A 9912-nucleotide genomic window follows, 5' to 3' on the forward strand; every position below is an offset into this window, starting at 1 on the left:
TCAGTGTCGGCTGCAAAGATGAAGTTGCCGAATGCTGACGCTGCTGGTCATCTCCACAGTAATGGACGTGCCTTTTATAGAGAAGTGCACATTTTCATATGGACTACATGATTAGAGAAGATTTGTTTTTATTTGAATTGGGTCGTTTAATAGTAGACATTTCAAGCTTTCTATAGATTTATTTCTTATGTCTGTTAGCCGGTTCATTGTTGTGATGCGCTCCATTCACGGAGACTGCATAAGACAGCAGAAAGCACATCCACAAATGACGGTGTAGCCTATTATAAGTTCTTTCCGCAGGGGGAAAAAAAAGCAAGGGATTGCGCGGGCGCCTCCATGTCATACATTAAGCGCGATAATACTCCCGCACTCCTCATAAACACTTGAAATGTACCTATATATACACACACACACACACACACATAATATTATATATATATATATATATATATATATTATAGGTACTTACAATAAGATCACAAATACATAAACACACCTTAACAGTCAACAGACACAGTCATGTGAAACCAGCCAGACTTTCTTAATGGTCGCACTCCTGGCTTGTGACCTTTGGTGAGGTGAGGGAATATTTTGACTTGCATGTTGGTTAAGGTATTATTGGTGTTAAATTTAAAGAGGCACTATGTCTAGTTTATAGCTGCTTTGGCTTAAAGGGTTAGTTCACCCAAAAATGAAAATTAGCCCATAAATTACTCACCCTCAAGTCATCCTAGGTGTATATGACTTTCTTCTTTCAGACGAATCCAGTCAGAAGTTATATTAAAAATTGACTTTGATCTTCCAAGCTGTTTAATGGCAGTCAGTGGGTGTTGCAGTGCATCAGTCCAAAAGAAGTGAAATAAAGCACATCCCTCCATAATAAAAAAGTGCCTCACACGGCTCCGGGGGCAGAACAAAGGCTTCCTGTAGCAAATCAAAGCATTTTTGTAAGAAAAAATATCCATATTCAAAACGTAATAATCACTTTAATCTAGCGTGCACCAACAGTTGTACACGGAACCAAGTGGAGGATGACGTAAGATGTCGGCGTTGCGCATGCGCCGGTGAGTCTCGTGAAAACCAACGTTTGTTTACAGGAGCAAAGGAAGCAAAGTTTCCTTATTTTAGCAAAGGAAAACCAGTCTCCTCTTGGCTTATATCGAAATCCTCCGACATTCTCCTTTACAAATCCTCGTTTTGTACATCTAATTCGTGACCATTGTTTTGTTTTGATCTCTCCCCTGCGCTTTCCGCGTTCGTCACTTCTGAGCGACGCATGCGCAACGCCGACGTCCTACATAATCCGTTCAGAGCTGCTTCCATGTACAACTGTTGGCGCATGCTAGATTGAAGTGATTATTACATTTTGAATATGGATATTTTTCTTACAAAAATGCAGCGATTTGCTACAGGAAGCCTTCACCCCCCGGAGCCGTGTGAGGCACTTTTTATTATGTAGGGATGTGCTTTATTTCACTTCTTTTGGACTGATGAACTGCAACACCCGCTGACTGCCATTAAACAGCTTGAAAGATCAAAGACAATTTTTAATATAACTCTGACTGGATTCGTTTGAAAGAAGAAAGTCATATACACCTAGGATGCCTTGAGGGTGAGTAATTCATGGGCTAATTTTCATTTTTGGGTGAACTAACCCTTTAAGGTAGCAGGTTTGGTGGTCTTTTGGTGTCTCCCTGTGGTCCTGTTTGGTATCGCAGCTTAACTGGAGCTTATTTATATTAAAAATGCTCTAAACTATTTTTTTTCTTCTTTCTTTCTTTCTTATGGCATTGTATACATACATTGGGGGTGGGGGGAGTACCGGCACTTCTTTTTTTCAACTTCAAGCACTGCCCTGGACAATAACATAAAGAGTTTGGAGAAAAAAAGTATTTGAACTGTCACAAAGAGTCATATGAGGCAAGCAAGCAGTGAGTATCAAGGCTTTATACTGAGATTTCCAGCGCAGACTTTGTGCATTGATTTATCCGCTCATAAATTACTAATTTGGAGTGCACTCATGCTCTAGTGCCACCTGCCATCTCAAAGCAAGCAACCAACACATCAACACACTCACAAAGCATACTCACAAATACACACCTATAAGCAGATTTACAGGTCTAAAAATTAGATCTCAGCATGGGCAAATTTATTCCATCACAAGTCACTCGTATTAAACCATGATGGAATTAAATTCTGCAATATACTTTCTGCCTCTCATTCCCTGCCACATTCACAGAAGGTTTGGGTGCCTCAATTAATTAATTAATTAGTGGCAAACTATTTTGCAGATTAAATTATATAAAAAAATAAATTTAATTAAATTTCTGTTTGTTCGAACAATGGAAGACAGAGTTTTTAAAACTCATTTGAAAAGTCTTTATTTTTGTGATTCACACGGAAATTACATATAGCACATATACGTAGTACAGAAATTGCTCAAACTAAAATTCATTGCATTTATTCCCTCTGACAGCAAATATTCAATCTAGCTGCAAATATCTTTATTCTTTTAGACTTCTCATAGTAACTTATCAAAAATAATGGCCCATCAACATCAGTATATCTTATGTAGGTATTCAAACCATCCTTTTGAAATCACAAGAATGATATTAAACATTCTGTACTCTAGAGAAAAAAAAAACACATTTTGAACTTGTGGTTATTTAGAATGGGACGATTGTCTTAATTGCTGGTTTATCGAAGAATACTGGTAAACACCTGTATGTTCTTGATCAGCGTGTGGTATGTGAGTTTGCCAAGGTAGCACTGACCACTTTCAAGTCTTCATTTCTCTTATCAGTGGGAGAAATCTGACCTGGACAAGCACACATAGCATTCCTCTGGGGTTACCTCATAGTGCCCTGAAAACACACACACAAACACACACACACACACACAAAGAATTCCTCTAAAGTTACTTCATGTACACTCATATGCACTCACAGAAAGTGTATCATGTTAGGGAGGCCGGGGGCTTAGTATTTTTTTATATTATTATACCCTATCATAAAGGAGACGATAGCTATTACAGCCAAATGTTTAATAACATCAGACAGATTTCACTCTTCTTATCTCAGTTTTGGCACTGTATGTCGATCCATTACTACTCTGAAGACAATTTAGAGGTTGTTGCATATTTCACAGGGCTTCACAGGGCAGCACAGGCCAAATAAATCTCTTTTGTGGAAGCAGGAATGCAAGGTTTTGAAGACTTTGATATGTGATCTGTCTAGATGAACTGTCTAGAGGCGGTTGAAAACTGAAATCTGTTTACAAAATTCATTCTATTATTGCGATACACAGATTCCCAATTCAGAGTGAATAGTTTTCTAATCTTACCAGGCTTGCTCTGTTGACTTTAATCAGTTTTCAGAGTTCTGACAGATAATAAATGGGAAAAACGAACAGCAGACATGTAAAAATCGTTTTTTATTGATATTCAAAAATATATAAACATTCATTACTTTTATTTTAGATACTGTGTGTATTATATATCCGTGTTCACCATACATCTTAGAATAGTATTTATGAGAAATATGCACACAGAAAACGGCACATTGATTTGTGAAAATAAAATCTCTCTGTGCTTTTTTGTTAATTAAGGGATAGCTCACCCAAAATCAAAATTATGGCATCATTTACTCACAGTCCTATTGTTCCAAACCTCTCTGACGGTTGGAACACACACATATTTTTAAAAGTGTTTTTTCTCTTCATACAATGAAAGCCAACAGGGTTTGATATTGTTTAGGACTCCACTGACTTTCACTGCATGTACAAAAACAGTCAAAACAGTCAAAACATTCTTCAAAATATCTTCTATCTGGGCCTAATCTCAAATTAAAAATTTGTTGTAGATCTGGGTCTCGGCTTACAGTCTCAGACTGCATTCTATTTCTAAACTATGGGGATAATTACAGATGGACACAGTATCTTCGCCATTTCATTCAAAAGAATTTCATGGCCTGAACAGCTACTTAGTCACTTTTCAAATCAGCTTAGTTTTTGACGTGAATGCTGCAATAAATGTAGAAGTTTCCTTTAATAATAAAGGAAACTTTAATAATAAAATAATAATAAATACATTTTAATAATAAATGTCAGACTTTTTGTCACACATTGGCTTCAGAAGACTTGAAAGAGTATGAGTCACATCTGCAATACCTTTGTGTCTTTTGAAAGCTCCACATTAACTATAATTTTCTTGGAAATGAGCAACCAGTGCTTTAAAAAAAAAAAGAACCTTTTGCGTTCCGCTGAAGAAAGGAATTCAGTAACAGGAAACAGGGGCTTATTTTAACATGAGCTAAAACTACAAACTACAAACGCTACTCTACACTGCTCAAAACTCGCGTTTGAATCGACAGTTGCTATTAGAGCATATAGTCAGAATGTAGTGCTAACTGGAGCAGGAGAGTCCCTGGAGGCTTTTACATTTAGCCATCAAAACTCAGATTTTCACAGCCATTACACCTACAAAGCTAAGACACATGAACACACGCATCATTTGACAGAGAGGCCCACTCAGCCAACGAAGCCTTTAACATATGTTCAAAGCGCTGAGTAATGCATATCATATACACTCATGTAGAAACACACATGTACACGCAAGACTTTTACATTTGCCTTGCCCTTGAGGCAGTCATGGATGATCTTCACCTACTAAACAAGAATACAACAAGGCAGAAAGACAGCATCAGAGAGCAGAAAGAACACGAGCAGAGGGGGGAGAGACAGTGAGAGTGAAAGGAACAGGATTAATGAAGGGAAAGAAAAAAACTGTAGTTTTCAGTATGAGCAACCATTCTGTATAAAAGCATACACACAAACAGATCATGAACTGTCATATCTTAAAGGGGTCATATGATGTTGTTAAAAATAAAATTATTTTGTGTATTTGGTGTAATGAAATGTGTTTATGCGGTTTAAGGTTCAAAAAACACATTATTTTCCACATACTGTACATTATTGTTTCTCCTCTATGCCCCGCCTTTCTGAAACGCGTCGATTTTTACAAAGCTCATCGGTCTGAAAAGCAAGGTGTGCTACAGATCTTCTTTATGCACCAAGAGCTTGTAACACTCCAAAGAGAAAGGAAAAATTGAAATCGCATCATATGACCCCTTTAATAACAGTAAATATATGTGTGTGTGTGTGTGTGTGTGTGTATATAAACGCAGAGATTTTATTCATTATATTTAACTAATATACTTTACATGTAATATTAACACATACAAATATATACTTTTTTACATTTTCATTATTATATAATTTCTCTCTATATATAATAAAATTGTAAAATAGGTATAATGTAAAAATGTGTATAAAATGATGTCTTCATGTCATTTTTAAGTCACGTAAAATGTTACAAATATTATGGATAATTGTATACATATACTGTTCTGCCTTTTATATATACATTTATTATTTATATATGAATATGTACTAATGTTATTGCTAAGATAATCTTAAATTTAGTATTGCACTGTTCAAATAATATTCTAAATAACTGAAGATATAGTGCTCATATATGGGTGACACAGGTTTGATTCTAGTCTGCAATATATCCTAATGCCATTTCTTGCTTTTCTTAATAATTTCCTGATATTATTTTTATTTACGTCAAGTAAAAATGCAAAACCTCCAAGATAAAACAATAAATATTACACAATTATCAACTTCCCTTGCCGTGTCTTCAATACACACTGGCTCTTCTCCAAGACTACTACAGCATTTCCAAAGAAGTTTTTCGAATCACGAATATGTAAACAGCATGTTTGTTTGTGTGTGTGTGTGTGTGTGTGTATTATTCCAAAATGGACAGAGAAAGAGAGAATGACAGTGAGTTACAGTAGCGCAACAGAAAAATTGCATTACAGAGCCTCGCTCTCTTTAATCTGGGCATTGAGGCCTGATGGAAATTAAATAATTGTGTCAGAAACATTGGTAGCTCTATATTTAGCCAGGACAATCCAGCCCCATACAGAACACTATCCTGAACTCTCTCTCTATCTCCAGCTGTGCAGTGGAGTGAAGTCCATCTCTAAGGAGCAGATGTGGAAAAAACACCATACACACACCCACAAACAGGAATAGTAGTCAAAAACATCACAAACGCTGCTGTCAAAAAAAAATAAAAAATCATAGCGAAGTCCTTATTTACTAGACAGGCTTTCATTACTTAAGCGTTTCATTCATGCGCTTGAGAAACACGCAGCTCTCACGCTTGCAACCTCAGCTACACGGTACTCTTGAAGTATTTCAAGTATTTGGATGATTATATTGTCAGTCTTGACATGCAATGCAGTATTATTTTGTCTATAGAAACACTGCACTTATCACTTCTATCTTGAAAAGCACATGCAAACACACATATTTTGTGTATTGTCCAGATTGCTGCCAACAAAACAGTCTGAAGCTTGTAACGGCAATTCAGAGTGATAAACAGTATATAACATAAAATTGTTCATATAACTGCCTGAAAGGCCACTGACGCCCATTATTTTTCCCATCGCTCAACATCTCTTCATCTCACAATAAAAACACCACAAGCTTATGTGGTTAGCATAGTGATTGCAGCCAGGGCCAGCACATGATCTACTGACACATTTTACAGCAAGGCCTCCCAGCAGTTTAACTGTAATAATTAAACTTGTTAACACTCCCTTCCCTGGGTGCTGCTTGAGGAAGCCTAAGTCAAGGGATACTAGTGTTACTATACTAAGATCCTAAGTGTTGAAAGGTCAACATATGTTGTGATAGACAGTATAAGATACTATGAAATTAAAACAAAAAGTGTGTGTTATAGTTTCTGAATGTCTCACCCCTTCCAGTGTTTTCAGGCTCCGTGCCTTTTTGTGTTCTTCCTTGGAATGTTTTTTTTAAACAATGATATGGGGTTGTAAAAATTTAAGCAAAAATAAAACACTGAAGTATTAAACATTAAACATAAGAAATTATCCCATTTTCAAGACATGCATACAGTGTGTTGAATGTGTGTGTAGCAATAGAAAGAATGTTTATAAATACATTACAGGTACCCAAATAACAATGTGGGAGCCTTGTTCCTTCGCGGTGTTCTTGAGATAAAGTTTAGTGTTATTTTAGCGCATGAGAGAGTAAAACTTTTAGATAGGCCAATGCATAATTCATGTGCTGTCAGATATAAAATGCAAGAGTTGTACTGACAGATTAAAAGCCAGTGCTTGCAAGTCAGTTGTTTTCTGATGTGCAAAAGACATAAAATGTCTGCTTTACAAGAAAGACTGTCTCATTATTTATTTCTAGTGAGGAGAAACACACACTTCCACTGTTTATCAGTCAAAACCACACAACATACAACACATAGCTGAGGTGCACATGCTCTGGTAAAATACCTGTTTGCTAATGTGTTACTAACACAATTTTAAGTTTTGTTTTTTTTAGTTTTCACAATTCAGTCTTCCCTGAAAAGCATGGCATCTTGCAGAGAGTCCAACAGCATAATATGGCCTACATTAGCTGGCAGTAGTTTCCTATGGACCAAGAAGCACAAGAAAGTCCATGTGAACAGTGTGATGGACACAATCTCATTCATGTTGTACAAGCCAACAGAAGGATCATATTATTGTAAAATGTGGTCCTTAACAATTCACAGCAAGTTAGGGCACAGGTATGTTAAGAAACTGTAAGTGTATGTCCAATAAAATTAATTCACCCCACCTTCATTTTGAAGAGATGCTCTATGTGACTATACACTGACCTTAATACACACTTGCATTTACTATTAGGCTACAGAAGAGTCAGAGAAGAAAGTGTTGAAGTCAAGAATGTGAAGTCAGCCAGAAATCATCATTAGGATAAGAGCATGCATACGTGTATGGAAAAGAGGAGAAAGAATAATCCTGACTGCTGACCCCCAAATAGCCTTTTTAAAAATAATCAAGATTATGGAAACCCCACCCCTTTTTTTGTCATGAATGATTATATATAAACAAAAGAAAGACAATTAGTCAGTGAGGATTAAAATTAAACATAAGCATCCATTTACCCTCTTACTGCATCAAATCCAACGCAATGTGAAAACGCACAATGATCTGTCATTCCTGCAAGCCGTTCGTTGTTTCCATGCGGACCACGTATTCAAATAAAAAAAAGATTCGCTTTGACATTGAACATATCCGTTTCTTTTTGCAATAATGCGAGAGCAACCCCTCAGCCAAAGAGCAGTCTGTGAGGAAAAAAACGGGAACCGCAAGAGGTCTTAAATCGCGTGTAGCTCATGGGCGTAAATGATAGCGTTGGGAAGACCGGTTCATTCTAAAGAATCGGTTCGTTCGGATCTCTTATCTCAACAGTCAAGGCGATTCACCAATTAGTTTCATAGCTCATAGTGCTTCGGAAGCCCTAGCGCGATGTTTACGAGTGTTTATATTATTATGTTTCCCAACAAATTATATGCATAAGGCTGTTTTTGTTAGCCAGTAATTTTGTTGTAGCCAAACTTTAATGGTAGTTCTATATGAAAATAAATATTCTAAATAAATAAATAACATATTAGAAAATAAAATATTATAAACATTAAAATAATAAGAAACTGTAAAAAAGTGTGATCGTATATAAAAAAAAATAATAAGAATAAAATAAAATAGAGGAGAAAGGTGTCACTTATCTGCTGATATTATATTTTATAATAATACATTCTATTATAGTGCTTTTTTCTTTCAAATTTAAAACATTTAAAACATGTTAAAATGTATAATAAAATAATATGAATATGGACTAATAAATGTTTTCCAATGGTCACTTCATTGATGATAAAATATATTATTATATTACTTTACCCAGTTGTAAAGCTATATTTAGTTCATTCTTTATTAAATGTTCTATGTCAGTGAATTCCTTTGCTCTGCTGCTTCGAGAACTGAATCATTAAAACGAACAGGCTCAATAGAATGATTCAATTGCGAATCGGACATCTAGGCATGGATACACCACCCAAGTCAACGGAATGCCAACCATGTGCTTTAAAGATTTAAATACATCCGATAAACACATCAGCAAATAAATAAACATGCACTCTACTTGGTGCGCGCGTGATCCACCCAGCAGCATTACTGAAGGCGACTCGATGTCACAAGACACGAGATTAATGAGCATAAGGAGTCATCCCAATGCACATTAACAAAATATGTTTTTGTTTTTTTAGTATTAAAGGAAATATTACAGAAAATGTATCTAAACGTTGTGTTATTTGTATTACAATATTACTGCATTATAAATTACGGCTTAATCTTTGACGTCTCGTCAGGAAACATCATGATTTTCGTTTTAACCCTGTCATAAGAACTAATCAATACTCTTTGAGCTACAATGACTTTAATCTGTCATTTTACAGACAGCAGCTGCATGGGCGTGAGAACTTTAACAACATGCATCCCAGGGTCTTTCAATGCAAAAGGTGTTCACTTGTATTTAGATCAATGCAGTGAGCACAAAAGAATAGACAATAGGTACAGAAGAAACTTACCCAGCGGCTACGCCAACATCCCCGATAAAACGATCTGATGATCAATACTGTAACCAAATTTACCCACTATCAGGCATTGCGACCAATCTGACGGCAGTAATGGTAGTATCCTTTACAGGCGGAGCACACAGGAGATGCACTTTGGCAGAGGAGGTGCGGGACCGACTGAGACTCATTACAATGAGCTGCGCTAGGGGGAGTTATCGCCTCTAATTAGACGTGTGTGTGTGTGAATGTTGTAAATTTGTACGTGTTATTAACACTTTGGCATATAAAAAAAACCTTTCACCATGCAAATAAAGCTATTTGAATCGGAATCACTAGTTGCTAACTAATTTATGCATTAGAGTGGATTTTTCCTGATTTCAGTATATGCTGTTTTTCGATCCCCAAGTGCAACC

General features: G+C 36.2%; 1 protein-coding gene across 3 annotated transcripts in view; it reads right to left on the reverse strand.

The window, feature by feature from the left end:
• LOC107731768 (vang-like protein 1) overlaps nucleotides 1–9614 on the reverse strand; it is a 37078-nt gene extending 27464 nt beyond the window's left edge. Inside the window, exon 1 of one of the 3 annotated variants that reach the window (XM_016542941.1) lies at nucleotides 9512–9614. The gene's annotated coding sequence lies outside the window, so the exon portion shown is untranslated. Of the gene's footprint in view, nucleotides 1–2721; nucleotides 2772–8032; nucleotides 8226–9511 lie in introns of those variants that run through there. The other 2 variants (XM_016542940.1, XM_016542942.1) reach the window with 2 other exon arrangements.
• Nucleotides 9615–9912: the final 298 nt, after the last annotated feature.

The sequence above is a fragment of the Sinocyclocheilus rhinocerous genome, unplaced genomic scaffold, assembly GCF_001515625.1.
Source record: "Sinocyclocheilus rhinocerous isolate Xijiao unplaced genomic scaffold, SAMN03320098_v1.1 scaffold2083, whole genome shotgun sequence".
Classification (NCBI taxonomy): domain Eukaryota; kingdom Metazoa; phylum Chordata; class Actinopteri; order Cypriniformes; family Cyprinidae; genus Sinocyclocheilus; species Sinocyclocheilus rhinocerous.